The following is a 27,683-nucleotide window of genomic DNA, read 5'->3' on the forward strand; positions in this document are numbered from 1 at the left end:
AATGGTGGTAGAATATTAAAAGTACATTCCTCAGTAAGGCAGAATATTAAAAATTTATCTTTCTATCAGCTCTCCATGTCCAGAGTTAATTGAACAGCTGTGCTAACCTTAATTTAGCATCGCTTGGTGGCTACCAAAAATAATAGTGTGGAAGGATGTTTTAAAGGTTTGCTTTCTGGTAGAAGAAATATATTCTGGTTATTAATAGTATAGAAATAGAAATGTAGAAGGAAGTAAATGATCGCTCATAATGCTGTCATCAGAGATAATCAATGTTTTGGTGTATTCCCTTACAGCTTTATTGCTTTTGTCCTTATGATAAATTTATAGTTGTCAGTGTCTTTAATGTATACAAAGTGGTACATACAATTATTTTATGTCTGTGTGTGATAAATATGGTTTAATTTTTTTCAGAAAATGAAATTAAGGAAATGTATAAAGAGTGGAGTTGATTTCTAGAAAACAAAAGGAATTTGGAAGCACTTTTGATGACAGGGTAGGCAATCAAGCTTGATAAAATGAGTTGGAAAATCAGACCATAAATGTATTAGACTCCTTTAAACATGTACGTTTGTGTATATTCCACAACTGACTCTGAAGTAATTGCTGACGTAGATGTGTATTCTGAGTGGGAGCAGTACTATTAGAATATGAACCAGACAGATCAATGATTTGACTGTATGCTCTGGACCATAGCCTGCAATGTCTCTGGACTGCAGTGAGCAGTCCATCATGAAGGTTTTGGCTGTTCCTATCCAGAAGAGGATTGTTAACTAATATGCAATAAACTCAGGCTGAAGTTGATTTTCTTTCCAGCAAAGATTCCATGGAGATACTCTTTTGGTCCGGTGAATTACGAACTCACCTCCTGGCTTTAGCATTCTCTCCAGTACTTTTCTGCACAGTGCTTTCCTCCCTAATTACTCAGAAGACATAGACATAGGCTGTCTTGGGGTCTGATCAGCCTAAAAGAAAAGAAAACTCGATCAGTGAACAGATTTCTTTGGCATTTTCCCTTCAATATGAAGACTCCTGTTGCTTAGTTTTGTCCCTGTTTCCTGCTATAAAAAAGGCTGTAAATCAACCCATAGATGAATGAGAGAGCAGTTTTCCCATGATATAACCAACAGTTGGTGAGCTAAGATGAGTGATGGCAGTTGCATAAGAGAAAAGACAGCCTGATAAAATACAGCAAGATCATTTTAATTTCCAGTGATTATTATTTGGATTCCCTAGCCCTCAGACACAGGTTTAGGGGTGGCACGAAGATACTTAGCACAGAGATTGTTGAATTCTCAGATTAAGGCTGCTCTGGCCTGAGTTTGCCCCATAACTACACTCAATGCTGGTAAGGAGACAAATGTTTGAAAGGAAACAGATATGCAGAACCTGGAGGAGTCCCAAGATGAAACTTCACAAGATTCATCTTAGCAAATATGACCTTTGAGAAGAAGTTAGGGCTTTAGGGTCCTTCATAAAGATGGCTGTGAGGGTCTTTAATGGTAAGAGTCAAGTGTATGAGAGGTTATATGGAAAATACTGACCCGCGGTTCTGCAACCCTACTGGGGCTAAAACAGATTGAAATGACAGTGTATGTTATTTAGATTACATAAAGGAAGCATGGTCTGATAGTCAGAATTGTTGAATGTTAGAACATGTTTCTCTAGTAGGTTATGAAAATATTTCACTTATTGTTGAAATTTTAAAGAATACTGGAAATTTATATATATATGACATATATAAATATTATATATGATACATATTATGTGTGGTTCTGTACACAAACACACACTATTGACCTCAGCAGCCTAACTTAACTTAAAATTCTATTACTTGGGGACTCATCATCAGAGTCTTTCTGGATACTTACTCTTCTGGGTAGATACAGTTCTGGAAGGCTTAGGTATATGGATAATACCCCAAACTATTAGGTGATGTTAGCAATGAATTTAACCCTATATCCATATAGAAAGATGTTACAGTTTTGCAAAAAAAAAGAGATAAATCTTCTTTCTTTACTTTCTGCCTTGGGCAGTGGGAAGTTTAACATTTCCCTTTCCTTTTTTTTTTTTTCCTTTTGTTGACTGAAAAGAAAGTCCAGGCAGCAATGTGTTTCTGGGAGAGCAGGGATGCATTTCAAGGACACTGACAACTGTCAGCTCCAAATTTTGAGGCTTCAGGATTCTAAATTGCCTTCTCTCGACTAGGTTGGTGTAGGTTTTTCTTCTTTAGTTTTTCCCCTTAAACATCAAAACAGACCTACTCTTCAAGTATTTGCAGCTTGCAAGAGGATAAACCTCCAAAATCTGATGTTTTGCATGAAAAGAAAACAACCAGCAGGAATAATGTCTAATATACTTTTGATACAAAGTTATGAGATACTCCAGGATCTTTTTGTGGCAGATTTTATATATTTCCATCATTAATAAATCTGTTAGCAGCATTGTGTGTCACTCTTCCTCTGTTGATAATTATTTTTAGACTAAGATACTCATAGCTCTTTCTGATGAAAAACATTAAAATGTGAATAGAGTGTATCACAAAACTCTAAAGCTCTATGTTAACACATAAACATTCATTTATCAGAGTGCATTTTATTTTACTCCATTTTATATCAATGGGGAAGACCTAGTCATACACTAAGTTGTTCCCATTAAAACATGGTGTAAAAAAACACATGCTGTAATGTTTGTTTATATTTGAAACCAATGCAATATTGTATATCAACTATATTCCTATGAATTTTTTTCTGAAAAAATGGTTAAGATAGTAAAGTTTGTGTCATGTGTAATTACCAGAATTTTAAAAGAATTAAGTAAATAAAAGATGGTGTAATGAAATATTAATGGTCAAAGTATGCGATCTTATTCTGACATCTGTCTTCATTTCGTCATTGAAATAGAACTGAAAAGCATGTAGGTGAGTCAGACCAGCTCCTCATTTTAAACATGAAGCCTCAGCTGAGAAAAGTGATACGGTTTTCCAAATGTTACAATTTGAGTATACCTTCTTAGTGATTCTAAATTGATTGTTGAGTGGTTTCTGTTTCTCCCACATATATGACTGCCACTTTCTAAAATTATTTTGGAGGTGTGCACTTTTGTAAGAGAACCTCATAAATAGCCTTAATATGAAAACAAATGAGAAGACCTTTCAAGTTTGTGGACTGTGCCAAACATATCTATACTCCCATCCCAACTCCCACTTGATATGGCAGTAAAGACAGATAAGAGAATACCTTTCTTTGGATCATGAGGAACCTACTCCAGACAGCAGGAGGAAGAGTCCCCTGTTGAGGCTGGAGGAGCCCAGTGGGGCCCTGAGTTCAATTCAGCAGGTACAGAGAACAGCCTGAGCACAAGGCAGAAAAATGGAAATGGAGATCATTGATCCAAGTCTGAAGCATGGCTCAGGTTTGCATTTTCTGGCCCCACACATGTAACCACCTGCACGATTTACCTGCAGAAGTAAAGCAGTAGAACTCTTCAAAGGCATTCAAACCTTCTGAATTTGAGAGCTGAGACCTTCTGTTGTGTGGGCTGCTGACCAAGAGTATCTAAGTGTAAGCAGTTGGAGAGGCCCCAGCTTCTCTCTCTATTCTTTGTGCAAGACTTAAAGCAAAGCACAATAGATGAATCAATCTAATCAATTAGAAAGAGGAGAGAACACAACAGCCAGCAGCATAAAACAGAAAGTAAAAAAAAAAGAACTAAATTACTCTAGGACAGGATTTTACAACCTCTGCATTACTGATATTTTTGGGCTGGATTTTTTTGTTTTTCTTATGGAGAGTGTACTGTATGTTGTAGGGTGTTTAGGAGCATTTGCGGTCTCTATCCAGTAGATTTAGTAGCAAGCAAGTCTTCCTATACACCTGTTGTGAACAACAGCATCTCAATATCTTGACAAAGATATGCCAAATCCAGGAATGGGGGTGAGGGGAGATAGTAATGTAAGAAGTGAGGAAGAAACCTCCTCCCAAAACCACATATAACAAGAAAATACAGCAAATACAACTAGTCCTAAAAGAGTGACCCAAAGACTGGAGAACAGACTGCCTACATCTGGGGAAAAGAGAAGATCTCACTGTAAAAGGTAAAGTAGCATAGCTGCAGTCCAGGGGGACCTATGCTCTTCCCCCACCCCAGCCCACAGGCAGGAGGAAGAGAAAGGGGGTGAGGAGGGAGTAGAAGCCCGGGACTGCTAAATGCCCAGCTCTGGGGATCTGCTCTGGGAGCATGAACCCATATTACATGGTGCTCTGGAGATTCGTGGGGTTAGAAAGCAAAGAGACACAGAATACTTGAAAAGACTGAGATTGTAGCTGATTGTGGGGACAGGTACCCACAACTGGCTGCTCTGGGACAAAAGAAGGCAGGCACTTTGAAATACTTTCCAACAGCAAGAAGGCTGATAAAGGGACAAAGATTACAGAGAGCTTGATGCTCAGGAGGCAGGGCAAGTGGACAAAATCATACCAGCACACTCAGCCTGATAGGTTGGGAACTTTCAGGAGCTTCAGATGCTCCATCCACCTGCTGGCAAGGCAGCAGAGAGGCCCCCGCAATGCAGTTCACTGACTGCACCTCCTTCCTCCCAGCAGACACTGGTCTGTACACCTGCTGCTCCCGCCATCACAGCAGGCCAGCCAGAGGGTGGCCCTGCCTATGGCAGCTACAGGGGCATAAAGGAGAGGCTCCTCCCTCTGTACAAAGCCCACTGAGCCTGGCGTGGAGGAACGAACTGCAGCAGGGAAGCAGAAAAGAGCTCTTTCTTCTTAGAAGACACTGGTGCTGCTTGCCTGCAACCCCTGCCATTGCTCCAGGTGCTCTGCAGCTCCAGAGAGTGGCGCTTCTGGGCCTAGAGGGTACCAACTATACAAAGTTATTATTCCACAGCAATCACTAGAATGAAACATCAAAAAAAATTGTTCAAACAAGAATTTAAATGCCAGAAAGAGAGCTAAGTGAAACTAAAATCACCAATTTTCTAGATAAATATTTCAAAATAAAAATCATAAACATGCTCACAGAGCTACAAAAAATATTCAAGATCTCAGGGAGGACTTCAACAAAGAGATAGAAACTTTGAAAAATACAGTATCTGAAATGAAACATCCAATGGAGGGATTTAAAAGTAGATTAGATGAGTTAGAGGAGATGGTAAATGAAATAGAAATTAGAGAACAGAACAAAGAAGTTGAGGCACAAAGAGAAAAAAAGATGTCCAGGAGTTAAAGAATGTTAAGAGAACTGTGTGACCAATCCAAATGGAACATATTTGCATTATAGGGGTACCAGAAGAAGAAGAGAGAAAAAGGGATAGAAAGCCTCTATGAGGAAATAATTGCTGAAAAATTCCCCAGTCTGGGGAAAGAGTCTCACAGGTCATGGAAGTGTGGAGATCTCCCAACAGAAGGGACCCAAGGAAGACAACAATAAGACATACAACAATTAAAATAGCAAAGCTTAAAGACACGGAGAGAGTATTAAAAGCAGTGAGAGAGAGAGAGAGAAAAAAAAATCACATATAAGGGAAAGCCCAGCAGGCTATCAGCAGATTTCTCAGCAGAAATTTTACAGGCCAGAAGGGAGTGGCATGATGTATTTGATGCAATGAAACAGGAGGGCCTCGAACCAAGAATACTCTCTTCAGCAAGATTATCATTTAAATTTGAAGCAGGGATTAAACAATTTCCAGATAAGCAAAAGTTGAGGGAATTTACCTCCCACAAACCATCTCTACAGTGTATTTTAAAGGAACTACTCTAGATGGTAGTGCTCCTAAGGTTAGATAGCTGTCACTAGAGAAAATAAAACCATAGTAAAGGAAGTAGACCAATTAATTACTAAGCAAATGCAAAATTAAATCTACTACCCCCAAAGTTAGTCAAGGGATAGACAAAGACTACAGAATATGACACCTAACATATAAAGAGTGAAGTAGGAAGAAGGGAGAAAAAAAAAGAACCTTTAAATTGTGTTTGTAATAGTGTAATAAGGGAGTTAAGTTAGACTGTTAGATAGTAAAGTAAATAGAACTTTAGATAGTAAAGTAAAGCTTGAACCTTTAGTAACCACAAATCTAAAGCCTGCAATGGCAATAAGTACATATCTATCAATAATCACCCTAAATGTAAATGGAGTGAATGGACCAATCAAAAGACACAGATTCACTGTATGGATAAAAAACAAGACCCATGTATATGCTACCTACAAGAGACTCACTTAAAATCCAAAACATACACAGACTAAAAGTGAAGAGATGGAAAAGATATTTCATGCAAATAATAGGGAGAAAAAAGCAGGAGTTGCCATACTTGTATCAGACAAAATAGACTTCAAAACAAAGAAAGTAACAAGAGACAAAGAAGGACATAATGATTGTATTACATAATGATAAAGGAGTCAGTCTAACAAGAGGATTATAAATATCTATGACCCAATATAGAAGCACTTAAATATGTGAAACAAATACTAACACAATTGAAGGGGAAAATAGAATGCAATGCATTCATTTTAGGAGACTTCAACACACACTCCGAAGGACAGATCGAGGACAGAAAATAAGTAAGAAGACAGAGGCACTGAAAACACATTAGAACAGCTGGACCTAACAGACATCTACAGAACACTCGACCCAAAAGCAACAGGAAACATATTCTTCTCAACTCTACATGGAACATTTTTGAAAACAGATCACATACTAGGTTACAAAAAGACCATCAGTAAATTCAGAAGGATTAGTTGTGCCAACCACCTTCTCAGACTGCAAAGGTATGAAACTAGAAAGAAATTATGCAAAGAAAACAAAGAAGCCCATGAACACATGGAGGCTTGACAAAATGATCCAAAATAATCAATGGATCAATGACTAAATTGGAGCAGAGATCAAGCAATATATGGAGTCAAATGAGAACAGCTCAGCACCCCAAACCATGTGGGATGCAGTGAAGGCAGTTCTAAGAGGAAAGTATATTGCAATACAGGCTTATCTCAAGAAAGAAGGACAATCCCAAATTAACAGTCTAATCTCACAATTAATGAAACTAGAAAAAGAAGAAAAAATGAGGCCCAAAGTCAGTAGAAGGAGGGACATAATATAGATCAGAATAGAAATAAATAAAACTGAGAAGAGTAAAACAATAGACAGAATCAGTGAAACCAGGAGCTGGTTCTTTGAGAATATAAAGTTGATAAACATCTAGCTACTTGTCAGGCAAAAAAGAGAATATATATACATAAACAGAACCAGAAATGAGAAAGGAAAAATCACTACAGGCACCACGGAAATACAAAGAATTATTAGAGGATACTATGAAAAATTATATGCTAGCAAGTCAAATAGCCAAGAAGAAATGGACAACTTTCTAGAAAAATACAACCAAGACCGAGGAAGAAACAGGAAATCTGAACAGACCAGTTACCAGCAATGAAATTGAATTGGTAATGAAAAAACTACCCAAGAACAAAACTCCTGGACCAGAGGGCTTCACCACTGAATTTTATCAAACACTTAGAGAAGACCTAAAACCTATCCTCCTTAAAGATTTCTAAAAAGTAGAACAGGAGGGAATACTTCCAAACTCATTCTATGGGGCCAGCATCAATCTAATACCAAAACTAGGCAAAGACACCGAAAAAAAACAAACAAAAAAAGAAAATTACAGACCAATATTCCTGATGAACAAAGATGCAAAAATCCACAACAAAATGTTAGCAAAACAAATTTAAAAATACATCAAAAATATCATCCATTATGATCAAGTGGGATTTTTTCCCAGGGATGCAAGGTTGGTATAATATTTGAAAATCCATCAACATCATCCACCACATCAACAAAAAGGACAAATATCACATGATCATCCCAATAGATGCTGAAAACGCATTTGACAAAATTCAGCATCCATTCATGATAAAAACTCTCAACAAAATGGGTATAGAGGGCAAGTATCTTAACATAATAAAGGCCATATATGACAAACCCACAGCCAACATCATGCTTAACAGTGAAAAGCTATAAGATTTTCCTCTAAGATTGGGAACAAGACTAGGATGCCCACTCTCCCCACTGTTATTAAACATAGTTCTGGAGGTTGTAGCCATGGCAGTCAGACAACACAAACAAATAAAAGGCATCTTGATTGGTAAGGAAGAAGTTAAACTGTCACTGTTTACAGATGACATGATATTGAACATAAAAACCCCTAAAGAACCCACCCCAAAACTACTAGAACTAATATCCGAATTCAGCAACATTGCAGGATATAGAATTAATACAGAGAAATCTGTTGCATTCCTATATGCTAATGATGAACTAGCAGAAAGAGATACCAGGAAAACAATTCCATTTACCATTGCATCCAAAAGAATAAATATCTAGGAATAAACTTAACTAAGGAAGTGAAAGACCTCTACCCTGAAAACTACAAGACACTCATGAGAGAAATTAAAGAGCACACCAATAAATGGTAATTCATCCCATGCTCATGGATAGGAAGAATTAATATTGTCAAAATGACCACCCTGTCTAAAGCAATCTACAAATTCAGTGCAATCCCTATCAAAATACCAACAGCATTCTTCAATGAACTAGAACAACTAGTTCTAAAATTCATATGGAACCACAAAAGACCCGAATGGCAAAAGCAATCCTGAGAAAGAAGGACAAAGCTAAATGGATTACGCTCTCTAACTTCAAGCACTACTACAAAGACACAATAATGAAAACAATTTGGTACTGCCACAAGAACAGACCCATAGATCAATGGAACAGAATAGAGAGCCCAGATATGAACCCAAGCATATATGGTCAATTAATATATGATAAAGTAGCCATGGATATACAATGGGGAAAACACAGCCTCTTCAAGAACTGGTGTTGGCAAAACTGGACAGCTACATGTAAGATAATGAAACTGGATTATTGTCTAGCTCCATGTACAAAAGTAAACTCGAAATGAATCAAAGACCTGAATGTAAGTCATGAAAACATAAAACTCAGAAGAAAATCTAGGCAAAAATCTCTTGAGCATAAACAGGAGTAGTTTTTCCTGAACACATCTCCTCAGGCAAGCAAAACAAAAGCAAAGATGAACGAATGGGACTACATCAAACTAAAAAGCTTTTGTACAGCAAAGGACACCATCAGCAGAACAAAAAGGCATCCTACAGTATGGGAGAATATATTCACATATGACTTACCAATAAGGCATTCACATTCAAAATATATAAAGGACTCACATGCCTCAACACCAAAAAGCAAATAACCCATTTAATAAATGGGTGCAGGATCTAAACAGATGCTTCTCCAAAGAAGAAATTGAGATGGCTGACAGGCACATGAAAAGATGCTCCACATCGCTAATCATCAGGGAAATGCAAATTAAAACCACAATGAGATATCACCTCACATCAGTTAGGATGGCCACCATCCAACAGACAAGAAACAACAAATGCTGGCAAGGATGTGCAGAAAGGGGAACCCTCCTACATTGCTGGTGGGAATGTAAATTAGTCAACCATTGTGGAAACAATATGGAGGTTCCTCAAAGAACCAAATACAGAAATACCATTTGACCCAGGAATTCCACTCGAGGAATTTACCTGAAGAAAATAAGATCCCTGATCCAAAAAGACATATGCGCCACTATTTTTATTGCAGCACCATTTACAAAAACCAAGATACGGAAGCGACCTAAGTGTCCATCAGTAGATGAATGGATGAAGAAGAAGCGGTACATTTACACAGTGGGATATTATTCAGCTATAAGAAGAAAACAAGTCCTACCATTTGCAACAATATGGATGGAGCTCAAGGGTATAATGCTCAGGGAAATAAGGCGGGCAGAGAAAGACAAGTCTCAAATGATTTCACTCATTTGTGGAGTTTAACCATAAATCAAAACTGAAGGAACAAAACAGTAGCAGACTCACAGATTCCAAGAAGGGGCTAGCAGTTACTAAAGGGAAGGAATTGGGGAGGGTGGTTGGGGAAGGAAGGAGAGGAGACTAAAGGGTATTATTATTAGCACACACAATATAGGCAGGTCACGGGAAAGGTAGTATAGCATGGATAAGAGAAGTAATGACTCTATAGCATCTTCCTATGTTGATAGATAGTGACTGCAATGGATTGGTGGGGAGACTTGATAATATGGGTCAATGTTGAAACCACAATTTTGTTCATGTGAAACCTTCATAAGATGTGTATTAATGATACATACCTTAATTAAAAAAGGAAGAAAGAAAAGATAATATTGCCAGATCACTAGAAGACACAATCCTGGCTCAAAAGCACTACCCTAGAGGAAATAAAGGGGATTGGGATTGAAGATATTATAAAAATATGTAATTAGTGTCCTCAAGGGTACAAAGAAATTTTAATCTGTACAATGAGCATTTTCTGATATGAGAAATTAGAATCTCTACAATAAGGGTTTTCTGATATGAAAAGTACAGAAATAATATGTGGAATTTTAATATATAATTCCCAACACTAAAGAAGATATTGTAAAATGCAAAAAAATATCTTACAGAAGGAAAGAAAAAAAAGGTATAAGATATTGGGAAAGTAAAGAGACAGAATGTATTATCAAGTCCAGTGTTAACTTCAAAAGAGTCTTAAAACTGGAAGAAAAGAATAACTAAATGAGATGAAATAATCATGACATTTCCTAGAATTTAAGAAAGACACATATCTTCAGAATGAAAGGGCTAAGCTAACACTGATAATAATTTTTAAAAGACTGACAAAAGCCACATACATGCAAATGAAATTTTTGAATACCAAGACTTTTAAAGAGAAAATTCTAAAGGTTTTGAAAAAGGAAAACATAAATGTTCTCTGAGCATCACGGAAGCTTTCAATTAGTATCTGAAAAAGCTGGAAGATAGTGGGACCATATCCTCAAAATTCTGATAGAAAACAAACCTAATGCTAGATTTACATACCCAGGATCATATCAGCCACATATGAGGCCAAAATAACACATTCTTATGATACAGACAAATTCGGAAAGTTTGCATCTCACACTCTCTTTCTGAAAGAAATTAGTTGGTATTCCAGCAAGGCAAGTTCCAAATCCATGGATTGCTATGCAATTAGATATGCAATGAAAAGTATTTCCAGAATGGCAGGTGCTTAGTAAGCTAGAGACCAGTCCTTTTACTTTGGGACATCTAATGAATGGTATCGCAAAGGAATTGGATGACACTTGATCATGGCATAAGCAGAATGAATGTATCTGGGAGAGAAAGGAGTGAAGAAAAGTGTAGTTTCTTTAGCTTACATAGTGAGAACTGAAGATACGTCCTACAGATTTAGTAGACTCTGTAGTAGAGATGTATTATCTTTTAATGTTTACAGAAAAATAATAGAGCATCTAAAAAAGGTAAAGGCAAAAAAGATTGGGAGGAAGGAGAAAAAAAGGCTAATAAGAATAAGAAAGCTAAATGCTTCTTCTTCACTCGTGGAATTAATAAATGATGCTTAAAGTTTAAAAAAGGAATTGAGAAATAGTGGTATTAGCATGTACTGTGTATTTACAGGGGTTTACAAGCAGAACCACAAAAGCAGTAGTACCTAGTGTTGAGCTGGAATATAGTATGAGAGATGGCAGGTGATGAGGATATTTTATCTTTTCGTATGATTTGAATTTGTTTCATATGTGAAGAAAGAAGGGGTGGTAGGAACAAAGCCTGGAAAAGGAGAGGCCAAGGGCACATAGAGTAACTCTTGCTTTTCTTATTCTTAGAAAAATACTTGCCACTGTAGTCCTTTGTTTGTGATAGAAACCCTTTAGATATAGTTTAAGATTTTACTTAAAATGTTATTTACATGCAAAATGCCCCCAATATTGTGACTGTATAAAATATGGCACTTATTTGGAGTTTTGTTTTTATTATAGTACATGTGAACTATGTTACCTTTAAAGAAAATGAAAAGACAATTAGACTTAAGCTCACAGGCTATTAAAACATAGAAGGACACACTTAAATCTACCCATGCTGCATTTCCTGTTTTTGTTGTGAACCTGAGAAAAGACAGCAAAATCTGCTCTTTTTACTCCTGTTTCTAGTGTTTTGCGATTTGTCACCTGATTTTGATTATAATAGTTACAAAGCCTCAACTCTTAAAATTGATACCATTTGGTTTATGCATAATGTTTCTGAGTTTATATCTTTGGTAGCTTTTCTAGTGGTTGCTCTAGCTAGTCGATTAAATATACTTAATTTCATTTGATGCAGAAAAGTATTTTACAAATTCAACATCTATTCATGATAGAGACTATGAGAATAATAGGAAGATGGGGGAGTTGGGAACTTCTTCAACTTGATAAAGAGCATCTGTAAAAAAAAAAAACCTACAACTAACATTATACTTAATAGTGAAATACTGGAAGTTCCCCCTAAAACAGAATAAAACAGCATGTGACTTCTCAGCAGTCTAATTAAACATCATACTGGAAGAGAAAGAAAAGGAAGAGAAATAAAAGACATACAGATCAGAAAGAGAGAAATAAAATTGTCCTTGTGTGCAGATGACAAAATGATCTAGTTTGAAAATTCCAAGGAATCTGCAAAAACAAAACCCAAAGGCCTGGAATTAATATATGAGTTCAGCAGGGTCAGAGGCTACAAGGTAAACATAAAAAAATCAATTATATTGCTGTATACTAAACATGGATATGTGGACACCAAAATTAAAAATATAATAGCATTTGCACTTGCTCAAAAAATGAAATACTTAACCAATAAATGGAAACACATCCCATGCGCATGGATAGAAGAATTGAATATTGTCAAAATGGCCATCCTGCCTAAAGCAATACACAGATTCAATGCAATCCCTATCAAAATACCAACAGCATTCTTCAGTGAACTAGAGCAAATATACTAAAATTCATATGGAACCACAAAAGACCTCAAATAGCCAAAGTAATCCTTAGAAGGAAGAATAAAGCAGGGGGAATTATGCTCCCTGACTTCAAGCTCTACCTCAAAGGCACAGTAATCAAGACAATTTGGTACTGGCACAAGAACAGACACACAGACCGACGGAACAGAATAGGAAGCCCAGATATAAACTCAAGCATATATGGTCAATTGATATATGATAAAGGAGCCGTGGACATACAGTGGGGAAATGACAGCCTCTTCAACAGCTGGTGTTGGCAAAACTGGACAGCTACATGTAAGAGAATGAAACTGGATAATTGTCTAACCCCATGCACAAAAGTAAATTCAAAATGGATCAAAGACCTGAATGTAAGTCATGAAACCATAAAACTCTTAGAAAAAAACATCGGCAAAAATCTCTTGGACATAAACATGAGCAACTTCTTCATGAACATATCTCCCCAGACAAGGGAAACAAGAGCAAAAATGAACAAGTGGGACTATATCAAGCTGAAAAGCTTCTGTACAGCAAAGGACACAATCAGTAAACAAAAAGACATCCTACAGTATGGGAGAATATATTCAGAAATGACATATCCAATAAGGGGTTGACATCCAAATTATATAAGAGCTCACATGCCTCAACAAACAAAAAGCAAATAAGCCAATTAAAAAATAGGCAGAGTAGCTGAACAGACATTTCTCCAAAGAAGAAATTCAGATGGTAACAGGCACATGAAAAGATGCCCTACATCCCTAATCGTCAGAGAAATGCAAATTAAAACCACAATGAGATATCACCTCACACCAGTTAGGATGGCCAACATCCAAAATACAAACAACAGCAAATGTTGGCAAGGATGAGGAGAAAGGGGAACTGTCCTACACTGCTTGTGGGAATGTAAATTAGTTCACCCATTGTGGAAAGCAGTATGGAGGTTCCTCAAAAAACTCAAAATAGAAATACCAGTTGACCCAGGAATTCCACTCCTTGGAATATACCCTAAGAATGCAGCAGCCCAGTTTGAAAAAGACATGTGCATCCCTATGCTTATCACAGCACTATTTATAATAGCCAAGAAATGGAAGCAACCTAAGTGTTCACCAGTAGATGAATGGATAAAGAAGATGTGGTACATTTACACAATGGAATATTATTCAGCCATAAGAAGAAAACAAATCCTACCATTTGCAACAACATGGATGGAGCTAGAGGGTATTATGCTCAGGGAAATAAGCCAGGTGAAGAAAGATAAGTATCAAATGATTTCACTTGTCTGTGGAGTATAAGAACAAAGAAAAAACTGAAGGAACAAAACAGCAGCTGACTCACAGAACCCAAGAATGGACTGTTACCAAAGGGAAAGGGACTGGGGAGAATGGGTGTGAAGGGAGGGATAAGGGGGGAAAAGGGGCATTACAATTGGCACACATAATGTAGCTGGTGGGGGATACCGGAAAGGCAGTATAGCACAGAGAAGACAAGTAATGATTATATAGCATCTTACTATGCTGATGGACAGTGACTGTAATGGGGTATGTGGTGGGGACTTTATAATAGGGGGAGTCTAGTAACCATAATGTTGTTGAAGTAATTGTATATTAACGATACCAAAATAAAAAGAAAAAATGAAAAAATGAAATACTTAGGTGTAAATATAACAAAATGTGTAGACTTGTATGCTGAAAACTAAAACATTTGAAGAAATCAAAGTAGATATAAATCACAGAAGAGATATACCATGTTCATGGATTGGAAGAATCAACAAAGTAAAGATATTAGTTTTCCCAAAATTCTTGTACAAGATGCTTAAAATTCCTCTCAGAATCTCAGAAAATTTTTGGAGACAAGATTAGTAGAAAGTTAAATAGAAAAGTAAATAAATTAGGACAGCTAGACAATTTTGAAAAATAGTCATAGAGTGGGAGTAATCAGTCTAACAGGTACTATATCTTATTATATAGCTATAGTAATAAAGACTGTATGGTATTGGCAGTAAAAGGGAACAGATATGTGTAACAACCTGGATGAATTTCCAAAAAATTATTCTGAGTAAGAAAGGCCAGTTCCAAAATGTTGCCTAAAACATGGTTCTACTTTTATAACATTTTTGAGAAAGTGAAATTAAAGAAATGGAGAACAGAGTAGTGGTTGCCAGAGATCAAGTAAGGGATGGCAGTGAGAGGGAAATGATTGTGGCTGTAAGACTGCAACATGAGGGATGCTTGTGATGATGGAATGGTCTGTATTTTGACTAGGTCCACGTCAGTATCCAGGATGGGGTATTTTACTACGGTTTTGTATGATGCTTCCCCTGGGGCAACTGGGTAAAGAGTAGATGTGATCTGTGTTATTTCTCATAATTGCCTGTGAATCTACAATTATTGCAAAAATGAGAAGTTTAATTTACAGAATTCATGCAGGTTAATTTTATCATTTGATCAAGCTGCTCTTAGCTTAAATAATTTTAGAACAAGCTACATAATGAGTTAGCCAACTACTGAAAATGCTCAATTATTTATCTTGCCCTTCTTTTCAGTTTTGTTTGGGTTCTGTTTTAGTAGCTGCTTAGAAAAAAGGTAATATTAAAGTAGGTCTGGATTGCTTTTAACAATTTAGGATAACTTCAAAATGCACACATTAAGAATAATGTGAAAATCTAATATCTGAGTAGTTAATTGGGAAACTTATAAACATATGATCAGGTGATGTCCTGATCAAATTAACTTGTTGAATTGAGATTAAGAACTGAATAAAATTAACATTAAAAAAGCCCACCACTTATGTTAAAAACTTAATATGTTCTTTCTATTTCTGTGCAGTTGTTAGATGATACTTCTTTATTTTTCACTTATTTTATTGTATACTATGTTGGCCATTTAATTACTGACCCCTAGCTGGGTGGATGTAGTTAAAAGATAAACTTCTAAAAAATAATGCGACTTGTCTTTATCTCATTGGAGAATACAAGTACATGAAAGATGAGAGTTTTCCTTAAATTGATGTATTTATCAAATGTGATTTTGATTTCAACCGAACTTCTAGAAAAAATTTTTGTTAAGGATTTTTTTCCTTAATTTGAAAATAAATATATAACTCATCTCAATGCATGAAGATACTTAATTTTCTGGTAAAACAGAAGAATAGGTCGGATTATCACTAGTATTTTTCACAATGTAGTCTACAAGTGTAATAGAATAGTGTTATACTGAATAAGAAAAATAGGGGGAGAAACTCTAAGAGTATTTAAACCCCAAAGACTCTTCTGTGTATGAGAGTCTGTATATACTATGCTGTATTAATTTATGTTTTATTTATATAGCATATTTTGATAATATTACTATAGCATATGTTGTAGGAAAGAAAGAATCATTAAATGATATATATTACAGCAGTTGGATGACTGTAAACTTGGACCCTTTAATTGCACCAAAATAGATTTTCTATGGATTAAATGAAAAATAAAATTCCTACACAAAAAGGTGTCAGGAAGTAAATATAAATGCTTTACATAGAATAGGGTGAAGGAAGTCCTTTAAAGTATTAAAGAGAACAACGTAAAGAGAAACATAATGGATTTTGCTATAAAAATGATAAACTTTTTGTATGTTAAAAATAGCTAATAAGTTGAATGTTTTTATTAATGATATGTCACATATGATAGATGATTAACATACTAATATATAACATGCTCTTATAAATAAGAAAAAAGTGAACATCTTAAGAGAAAAAAGACAAAGATCTTTCATAGTTCATAAATTTTATTATAAATTTTGAAATACTCAAGTTCTTACTAATAAAGAAATGCAAACCAAAATAAGGTATTGTATTCGAATGGTTAATTTTTTTAAAGACCAATATCTGACTGTGGTCTGTGCAAAACAGTTCACATAATATATGGTTTGTGGACACCATTTTTAGAAATGAGTATTTTGCAGTCTTAACAGCACTGATTCTCTTTATTCAAATTAAAAACGCACATAGAAATGTGAATACTAGGTTGTTTAAGCATCATTTATATTGGTGCCAAGTTCCGACTAACCCACCTATCCAACAGTAAGATATATATGTATAATTTTATATATATATAATGTGTTTTCAAAAAATATTTAGTGCTTATGGAAAACGCTAAAATTATGCTAAATGAAAGATTCAGATATATTAATATATTTAATTTTGACAAAATTTGACAGATTCTGATATAAATAGAAGAGAGGAAGATAACATGATAATTTCAGTCCTTGTATGTAAAAAAGAGCTTGAAGACAATGCAATAAAAATCTTAAATGTTTTGTTGCAATATGACATCAATTCAGAAAATTATATTTGAATGCAAGCAATTACTTATGCACAAGTAAGTTAATCAGTGACATTCTTAATAATGGGAAAAAAATTAAGTGTTCATCAATAGGGAAATGTTTAAATTACATCATCACATACCCAGGATAGAATTCTGTGCAGGCATTATAATCATGTCTGTGAAGGGTTCTTGTTTTAATGGTATGGAAAAGTACTTATGGCGTAATACTAAGTGATTAAAAAAATATGAATAGATGTTAAAGAACTGCAGGGAAATAAACTGTTAGCAGCCGTTACCACTGAGTGGTGGATTCGTGATTGTCATTTTCTCATTACTTTTCTAAATATTCAAAATACTGAGCTGTAAGCCTCCAACCTTGCTAATGAGAAAAACATTTTTTTTTTGTGAATCTCTGAGGACACACATATATATACACATAGCACCAGAAGCATTTATAAATTTATTTAGGCAGAGTAGTTAATAAAACCATAATATTCTTTAAACAATATCTCAGCTTTGTCCTGACTGGCAATGTTTTGGTCCTGCCTGGATTTGGCATCATTAACTGCTACAAGTAAAATAACAGTAAGGTGCATTTATACAAAGGAAAACAGAGAGGTTAAGGTCCCCTGTTAATACTAGGGAGTCTGACAGAGTCTGATATGGTTTGTGCACTGTATCTGTATTTTCATTTGCATTGATTTTTCCAAGGATTTTATGGCTAAAGCTAGGTCCCCAAAGAAGGCAGGGTTTTTTGTGTTACCCACAACTTGGCGGGAGGCAGAATGTCTGCAATTACTCCTCCTGCTTTTTACTGACTTTGAATCCTGTCCTTTGGCTTGTGCACCTGGCTTGCAGCCAGAAGGCAAAAAGCTTTATCTGTTGGTTTTCAAATGTCATTTCCCCTTTGGCTTTGTTGATGGTAAAATTCTGTCTTTGCATCTGAAATTGGAAACTCTTCTAATCCACGAGTCTGAATGTAATTCATTGGAAGATGTTCTTTTATCTGTGTCTACGATCAGCATTTAGTCTGATGTTCATTAATATCCAAGTGCAAAATGTGAAGACTTTTACCTGTAGTGCGGTGGCCCAACTTTTGTCCTTCATTCTGCTTGTGCTAATCATATACTGCCAGCTCTTTGTTATATCCACATTTGATTTGGGGCCAGAGGCAGCAGAATCTGGGTTTCCTCTACCCCTCTGCATGCCTGACCCTTGGAGATTTCTTCCTTCTGTTCATTTTTAGTAGGTTCTGAATTTGGATTTGTAGCCCTGCCCAGTTAAGATGTTCGGCATAGAAAAAAATTATTATTTGTGATGTGGTTCCCCCACTTCCGGCAGTTAGATACTCTTTTATAGATTTACTTGCACTTACTCCACAGAAAGGATTGAGTCAAGTTGTATTAATATCAGATTGTTACAATGCATATACTTTAAAGTTCACAGTGGCTTCAACATCCTATTCCATTTAATTCTCACGACCGTTCTTGGAGCAGGCTTTTGCCCATTTTCTACATAGGAAAACTGGGGTTCAAAAAAGTTAAATGGTTCTTCCTGGGCCACCCAGCTAGGAATCACTAGTTTCTCTCATACCACATCCAGCATTCATGTCGTAGACCACAGATGATTTTGGCTGCCAGTAATATGCAGAATTACTGCAGTAGAAGCCATTTCTAGGACTTTGTTGATGCTTTGATTAAACTTCTTTACCAGGGCTTTCTCATTTTTATACATATTTATTGTATATGTGTGCCATCAACTTTCTTTGTCTTCCTTACTTACCTTGTCTTCATTATTTGAAAGGGACAGACCTGTCCTACTTGGTTAGATCCTTGTGGTCTAACATGATGTTTGACACCTGTGGAAACTCACGAAAAATCCAAATGAATATATAATGTGCCCAGACCCATTTGTACATTTCAAGTTGCCTGTGTAGGATGAATCCTTTGCTTCAATGGTTTTCCTTTTTATTGTCTTTGTTCCTAAATCAAAGTTTTCTGTTAGGACAACTGGAAGAGGAATGCTATTATTTTTTATTTTTTTATTTATTTTATTAAGGTATCATTGGTACACAATCTTACGAAGGTTTCACATGAGCAACATTGTGGTTATTTCACTCACGCATATTATCAAGTGCCCCACTCCCACCCCATTGCAGTCACTGTCCATCAGCATGGTAAGATGCTATACAGTCACTACTTGACTTCTCTGTGCTATACTGTCTTCCCCGTGACCCCCCCTACATTATGTGTGCTAATCATAATGCCCCTTATTCCCCTTCTCCCTCCCTGCTCACACCTTTCCCTTTGGCAACTGTTAGTCCATTCTTGGGTTCTGTGAATCTGTTGCTGTTTTGTTCCTTCAGTTTTTGTTTTGTTCTTATGCTCCAGAGATGAGTGAAATCATTTGATACTTGTCTTTCTCCCCCTGGCTTATTTCACTGAACATAATACCCTCTTTTTTTTTTTTTGCAAATGACAGGCTTTGCTTTCTTCTTATGGTTGAATAATATTCCATTGTGTATATGTACCACATCTTCTTTATCCATTCATCTACTGATGGACACTAGGGTTGTTTCCGTATGTTGGCTATTGTAAATAGTGCCGCGATAAACATAGGGGTGCATATGTCTTTTTAAATCTGGGATCTTGTTTTCTTTGGGTAAGTTCCTAGGAGTGTAATTACTGGGTCAAATGGTATTCCTATTTTTAGTTTTTTGAGGAACCTCCATATTGCTTTCCACAATGGGTGAACTAATTTACATTCCCACCAGCAGTGCAGGAGGGTTCCCCTTTCTCCGCATCCTCACCAGCATTTGTTGTTCCTTGTCTTTTGGATGTTGGCCATCCTAACTGGTGTGAGGTGATATCTCATTGTGATTTTAATTTGCATTTCCCTGATGATTAGCGATGTGGAGCATCTTTTCATGTGTCAGTTGGCCATCTGAATTTCTTCTTTGGAGAATTGTCCAGATCCTCCACCCATTTTTTTAAATAGGTTATTTGCTTTTAGGGTGTTGAAGCATGTAAGTTCTTTATATATTTTGGATGTTAACCCCTTATTGCATAAGTAATTTATGAATATATTCTCCAATACTGTAGGATGCCTTTTTGTTCTACTGATGTGTGCTTTGTTTACAGAAGCTTTTTAGTTTGATGTAGTCCCATTTGCCCACTTTTGCTTTTGTTTGCCTTGTCCAAGGAGATGTGTTCAAGAAGAAGTTGCTCATGTTTATATTTAAGAGATTTTTGCATAGGTTTTCTTTTAAGAGTTTTATGGTTTCATGGCTTACATTCAGGTCTTTGATCCATTTTAAGTTTACTTTGTGTTTACACTTAGACAATAATCCAGTTTCATTATCTTACATGTAGCTGTCCAGTTTTGCCAACACCAGTTTTGAAGAGGCTGTCATTTCCCCATTGTGTATCTATGGCTACTTTATCATATATTAATTGACCATATATGCTTGTGTTCATGTCTGGCCTCTCTGTCCTGTTCCATTGGTCTATGGGTCTGTTCTTGTGCCAGTACCAAATTGTTTTCATTACTGTGGCTTTGCAGTAGAGCTTGAAGTTAGGTAGCATAATCTGCTCAGCTTTGTTCTTCCTTCTCAGCATTGCTTTTGCCATTCAGATCTTTTGTGGTTCCTTATGAATTTTAGAACTAGTTGTTCTAGTTCATTGAAGAATGCTGTTGGTCTTTTGATAGGGATTGCATTGTATTTGTAGATTGCTTTAGGCCAGATAGCCATTTTGACAGTATTAATTCTTCCAATCCTTGAATATGGTATGGATTTCCATTTATTGGTGTCTTCTTTAGTTTCTCTTATGAGTATATTGTAGTTTTCAGAGTATAGGTCTTTCACTTCCTTGGTTAGGTTTATTCCTATGTGTTTTATTCTTTTGCATGCAATTGTAAATGGAATTGTTTCCCTGATTTCTCTTTTTGCTAGTGCATCCTTAGTATATAGGAATGCAACAGATTTCTGCCTATTAATTTTGTATCCTGCAACTTTGCTGAATTCAGTTATTAGTTCTAGTAGTTTTGGGTGGATTCTTTAGGTTTTTTATGTACAATATCATGTCCTCTGCAAACAGTAACAGTTTAATTTATTCCTTACTAATCTGGATGCCTTTTATTTCTTTGTGTTGTTTGGTTGCTGTAGCTACGACCTCCATTACTATGTTTAATGAAAGTGGGAAGAGTGGGCATCCTAGTCTTGTTTCCAATCTTAGGGGAAAAGCTTTCAGCTTTTCACTGTTAAGTATGATGTTGGCTGTGGGTTTGTCATATATGGCCTTTATTATGTTGAGGTACTTGTCCTTTATACACATTTTGTATTTTCCATGAAAATTTTTTATCATGAATGGATGTTAAATTTTGTCAAATGTTTTTTTCAGCATCTGTTGGGATGATCATGTGATTTTTGTCCTACTTTTTGTTGATGTGGCTTATGATGTTGATGGATTTTCAAATATTGTATCAACCTTGCATCCCTGGAATAAATCCTACTTGATCGTGATGGATGATCTTTTTGATGTATTTTTGAATTTGGTTTGCTAATATTTTGTTGAGTATTTTTGCATCTATGTGGGATACTGTTATTTTTTATAATAACAGCTATGTGCAGGAACTGTGCTTTACATATATTATTGTATGCCATTCTTTGAGTAAGTCCCATACATGATTGCATTATTCACATGATAAAGTTAAGGAAACTAAGGCTCAAAAAGGTGTAGTAATTTTTGAAATTTTGTAAATGTCATATGTCTAGAAAGTGTTATGAATAAGATTCAAATTCAGCATTTTCTTACTCCAAAACCTGTTCCACTCTGCTGCCTCCAAAATTAATTCTTTTTCTTTCATGGCATTTTAAAGTTATACGACATGGTGTATTTCCAGATAAAATAAGAGGTGACCAGTGCATTAGCATTATTAACCATGGTTCCTCCTCTCTTCTTTCCTTTTGTTCTTTGCATCCAGGTTCAATTCCCAAATTACTTTTAGTATCACTAGTATTTCCATCATCTTTCTCCTTCCCTCTCTGTAGATCATTGAAGAGGTTGCTCCAAATGCCTTCATTTCCACAGCTGCACCGAAACATATTTTACTTGACTGCATTGGTAAATCAAACGCAGTTATTTGCTTCTTTAATCAAATAGAAGAATTAAGCTAAGTAACATTTTTAAAGATGTTAATACTGAACATTCGATTGTAATTCTAAGAAATGATTTTGTTCTGTAAAGTGGAGGAAAAAAATGGACTTCATTTTCATAAGAACTCAAGATAAAAAGTTTATTTTATGAATCTTTTGGTTTATGTACCCATTTTATATATCATTACATCATTTTAATTCTCATTTTTGCAAACTTTTTTTTTCCTGCCCAAGAAGAGTAAATTCCTCTGGGAATAATTTGAAATTTATTACAATAAGTTAAACATAGATATATTTTGGAAGTTCAAGTATTTACTCTTTCTTCCACTTATTAGTCATTCTCTCCTTAGGAATGTCAATAAATGATCATTTTTAACCAAGGAACACATTTGAACCTTTGCTAACCAATTCATTTTGATAAAAAATTCACTATATGTAAATCTCATATTTCATATCATTTATTTCATATCATTCAGTGATATGAAGCTGAAAACTATGTTCTTCTGTGAAAGCATTGGCACACACTTTTAAGTTAGTATCCTGTATATAGCTATTGGCTTAAGCCATTTGATGAAGAATAAAATATAATGCCATTTAAAAGGCAGAAAGTATATTTCCTGCTTCTTTCTTTCATATTGTTGGATATTTTGTTGAACACTGAAGAATGGGCTTTATATTAATAGAAGGAGGTGGATATGGGACTTCTTTTTAATCTATATTGAGGCAGTTCCCCTCTTTATACTGGGCAGACTTGGTGTTCTGCATTTGTGAATTCTGTTAGGCTGATGGATAGTCATGGATGCGATTTGGAAAAAAAAAGTATTGAATAGTGGCACCCCTGGAGACTCTTCCTTCACATTGTTTATTGGTTCACTGGCTGAATTGGAAAGCTAGAGATAGACTATTTACTACATTTACTCTATATTTCCCTTGAGTGATTAATAAATAAGATTAGAACCAAGGGACAATCTAGTCACTAGAATTGGCTTTACATATAGTCCATCATGTGCGAGGAAGTCACTTAACATGGGCATTGACATTCTCATCCTTAGGCAACTATAGGATACTAGCTGCCCTATACAAGGTAATTATCCAGTAATTATTAGTGTCTATAAAACCTGAAAACAATCCAAAACAAAACCATAAAACATAATGGAATTGGCTGTAAGTTCCCCCATGAGAGCCCAAAGAATTAAAATCATTTTATTATAAGCTATGGTTTTACTATACATTTTTTTACTATCATCCCCTGGTGTAGGTTTCAAGGATAGCATTATACTTAGACACTAGAGGAGTTCTCTCGCAAATAGATAAATATGAAAATAAGAGAACCTACGGAAAGCGAGTCATCTTTCTAGTTGTCGTGAACTCTAGGACAGACTTTTTATCGGCTATGATCAAGTAAGTTGGACAGGTCATATAACAAGTTAGAGCTTGCCAAATTTTTTTATAGAAGAAACAGATGTCATCTTCTGTTGTAAACTACATCCTGACCATATCCCACCCTGACTACTTTATAGCATATATGAACTCCTACTCCCACCCCCCCTTTTCCCCTTCTCAAGCAAGCCAACCTACCAGGCTGTGTATTTTTAATCACTTTCCACAGCAATCAAGAATGTGCATTGGAGAAACTGTTTCACTGCTTATCTTTGGTTGCCTTTTCTTGCAAACAGATTTTAGATAAGAGCAACTGGCAGTACATGCCCTTCCTGAAAATAGAGGTCGAAAACCTGGCTACTGAAGCGCTCGTAATTGGTTCTGGAAAGCATTTGCAATCTTAGTCACATTCAAATTCCAAATACAGTCTTCCCTTTTTCCAGAAACTTCCACGTTTTTAGAAATAATTTCTAATTGGGAAAAAAAACCTTTTTAATCCTATGTAAAATCTAGAAATTAGTAAATGGTAACTCTTTTTTAAAAGTGTTGATATTGAGAAAGAGTATTTTTAACTGAAAAAGAAAAGGATAAGAACTTTGAGTTTTGGGGTTGTTTGTGAAAGGACTACAGATGGAAATATTGAGCACTTGCTCTATGATAATAATTGTAAAAGCAAACAATGGTACAACCATGTGACCTGTCAGAGGGGCTTCAAGTCGGCGTTTACTAATTGTAATTGTAGTCGGCCTTCAATCACACTGCTGAGGCGAACTGTTTCTCACGGCATTTTTAATGACTACCTGGTTTCAATTGTACACCAAACTGTGTTCTCAGGTATGACCAAGAATATGAAAAAGGAAAAAGAATTGATGAAGGGGGAATGAAATGGAGCATGACAAAAGCATTTGGTGTCAGTTCCTGAGTATGAAGTAGAAAATGGCTTTTTTGACTTGGTTAGCCAGACCTTGCCCTTTGTTGAACTGCACAGGATCACATCAAAGCTTGCAGGTCCATCTGAGCAGGTGCTTTAAAAAAATTATATTAAATAATCTCTGTGCTGCTGCAGATTATGAATGGTCTGCATAACTGCGCAAAATGAGTGAATGTAAGAGGAAGGAACCGGCAGGTGGGGCCTGTCTGGTAAAGAATCCATGATCCTCAGGTGATCATAGCTTTAAATGATTCGGGGACTCCTTTAAATTAAATGTTTTATGTGGCTGAACCAAATTCCATGTACTTTCTTCTCAATTTCAACTCCTGGTTGTCATCATAGTCTTTTATCAGAAATTTTCAGAATTTTTTTCATTCTCAAATGGATTTTTAATGTGTATGTTTGTCAGTGGCAATTTCATAAGGATGTCATTATCTGTTTGTTTTTTGTTCTGTCTCCTACTCCATGAAATGGAGTTCCCTCCTTCCAACTGTGTGTGAAAGCTTTTGAATGACACAGCTATAAATAGGAAAGATGTTTGTAATTATTTACTGATATCTGTCTTGTATTTAGAGCTGTACTAGTTAAAGTAGTACATAGCTGGAAAAAAAGTGGGGGATTTGACTAACTGCCCACCCCCAAAACTAGGATGCTAAGAATTTAGTTAAGGAGCAAAATTAAGCCAGAAAATAATTAGAGAAACACGTAGGAGCTAAATAAGCTGACCCTGAGGTAAAAGAATAAAATGTGCAGAGAAGAGCTGAGCCCCTCAGTCTAGGTAAGGATGCCGTCACGAGGAAGTGGGTGGGTTTAGGAAAAAAGGATGTCTTTCAGGAATGGGAATGGATGGACCCTGGGATAACTTAACAAGACTAGGCTAGTTCATTACCTGAAATCCTTTCTGATACTTGGGTTTTCTTTTACCATCAAATTCAATTGCACGGTAATTAGTGGTCAGCACAGCAAGTTCCTGGCTTAGGAGTTTTTGACTTTACCAAAGTTATTGTGATAGGCATTCAGTAAAAACCATACCTCGAACTTTGAATTATTTTTTAATTGAAAAATACTTGATATACAATATTGTGTTGGTTTCAGGTGTGCAAAATGGTGATTCAACATTATATACGTTACTAAATGCTCACCATGGTAAGTGTAATTATGTCAGCATAACAAAGATTTTACAGTATCATGGACTGTATTCCCTATGTGTCCTTTCCTCCCTGTGACTAATTTATTTTATAATTGGAAGTTTATACCTCTTTATCCCTTTCACGTATTTTTCCCATTGCCCCCACTCCGCTGACTGCCCTCCCCAATGGCGATCACCAGTATGGTACGATATTTCTATTTTTAGATTTTTGAGCAATCTCCAAACAAAAGATTGAATTTTGAATTTCAATCTTTTCCCAGGCCAGTGGTAGGTAGTACCATCCTCTCTCCTGGTTCTGGGCAGCAGAAGAGAACCACAGCTCTCAGTCAGCCCTGCAATCATGGGGGGACACAACAGACACACTTGAACTATTGTGTGCCATCCAACTAATAGTACTTTCAATATATTATTCAATAAACTGCTTTAGATATCTAGTACTTCATTATCAACAGGCTTTGTGTTAGGTGCCCTGTCCCCACTGCAGGCTAACGGAAGTTTTCTGAGCATGTGGAAGGTAGCCCAGGCTAAGCTAGGATGTTCGGTAGGTTACATGTATTAAATACACTTTCACCTTCTGATATTTTCAACCTATGGTGGGTTTATTGGGTCATAACCTCAGTATAAGTTGAGGAAGATTCGTAATTATTCTCATATGTGCTACTGGGCAACTACTTCATATAAAATATATTTTGGTGAAAATTTTGCTTGTCATCATTTCAAAAGTGAGCTATGTACAAGGCTATCATTTTCCTGGGAAAATGCAAACGTTGAGACATTCATTACTAAGAAATGAATGAGTACAAAAAGTTATCGGAATATGAGAAAAAATAATAGTACTAATTCAAGTATATTTCTTTTATACTTTAGTCTGTTAGTAAATGTAATTATTTGATCAGAAAGATATGTTTCTTTGTGGATTTTAACAATAAAAAAGTTCAGTTATATCTACTTTATGTTGTAGCTGATTATATTTTCCAATGATGGCCCTGCCGATAAATACCATCCCACATCATCATCTTACAATATGCTATTCCACTCTTCCGTTGAGAGCTGGGGTCTTTGTTCCCATACGTTGGAGGTGGGCCAGTCGTGGTGACTCACTTCAATCAACAGAAGTAATCCCGACGTCTAGGTCGTACAAGGTGATGGCCATTTCACCAGGCTGTCTTTGGTGGGACACTTGGAGCCCAGCCACTATGCTGTGGGAAAGTCAAAACTAGTCCGTGTAGAGAAATCACATGCAGAGGCCCAGAAAGGAACTGGGGACCCAGCTAACATTTAGCATCAATCACCAAATTCTAAGGGAAGGAGCCTTCAGCTTGAGGCTTCCACCTGAGGGTCCAGAGGACGTGGAGAATCCCCACTGTGCTCCGTCTGAATTCCTGGCCCACAGAATCTGCTAGTGTAACACCACTTGGTTATTAATTTGTTACATAGCCATTATAACTGGAAAATATGTCAATTAGGTTTTCATTCCTAAATTTATACCAGCTCCAGTGTGTCACTTAAGGATTTCTCTTTAATGTACACATAACCTCACTTTCAAAAGTACCTATCTTTATTCAAAGCAGCCCAATGAAAGAACATATTTCTACTTCTACCAAAAAAATCAGGCCAAAAAAAAGAGTATTCTAAACCCTTTTCTATGTCATTTGAACAATGCTCTTGTTATTGTAAATAACTAACTTTTTTATTTTAAAAAAATTGCAGAAAAGACCTGATATCGTCAGCATGACTGTAAAATGATAGAAACCCTTTGTTGGGCCTCAAAGAATGCCCCAAATTGTAACATAAATGTGAAGACAAAAGATTGGATTGTTTGTAACTGTCCAAGTGTGATTTTTAGGTTCCTGACATCACAGAGTT

This window comes from Manis pentadactyla, chromosome 7 (genome assembly GCF_030020395.1).
Source record: "Manis pentadactyla isolate mManPen7 chromosome 7, mManPen7.hap1, whole genome shotgun sequence".
NCBI classification, from domain to species: domain Eukaryota; kingdom Metazoa; phylum Chordata; class Mammalia; order Pholidota; family Manidae; genus Manis; species Manis pentadactyla.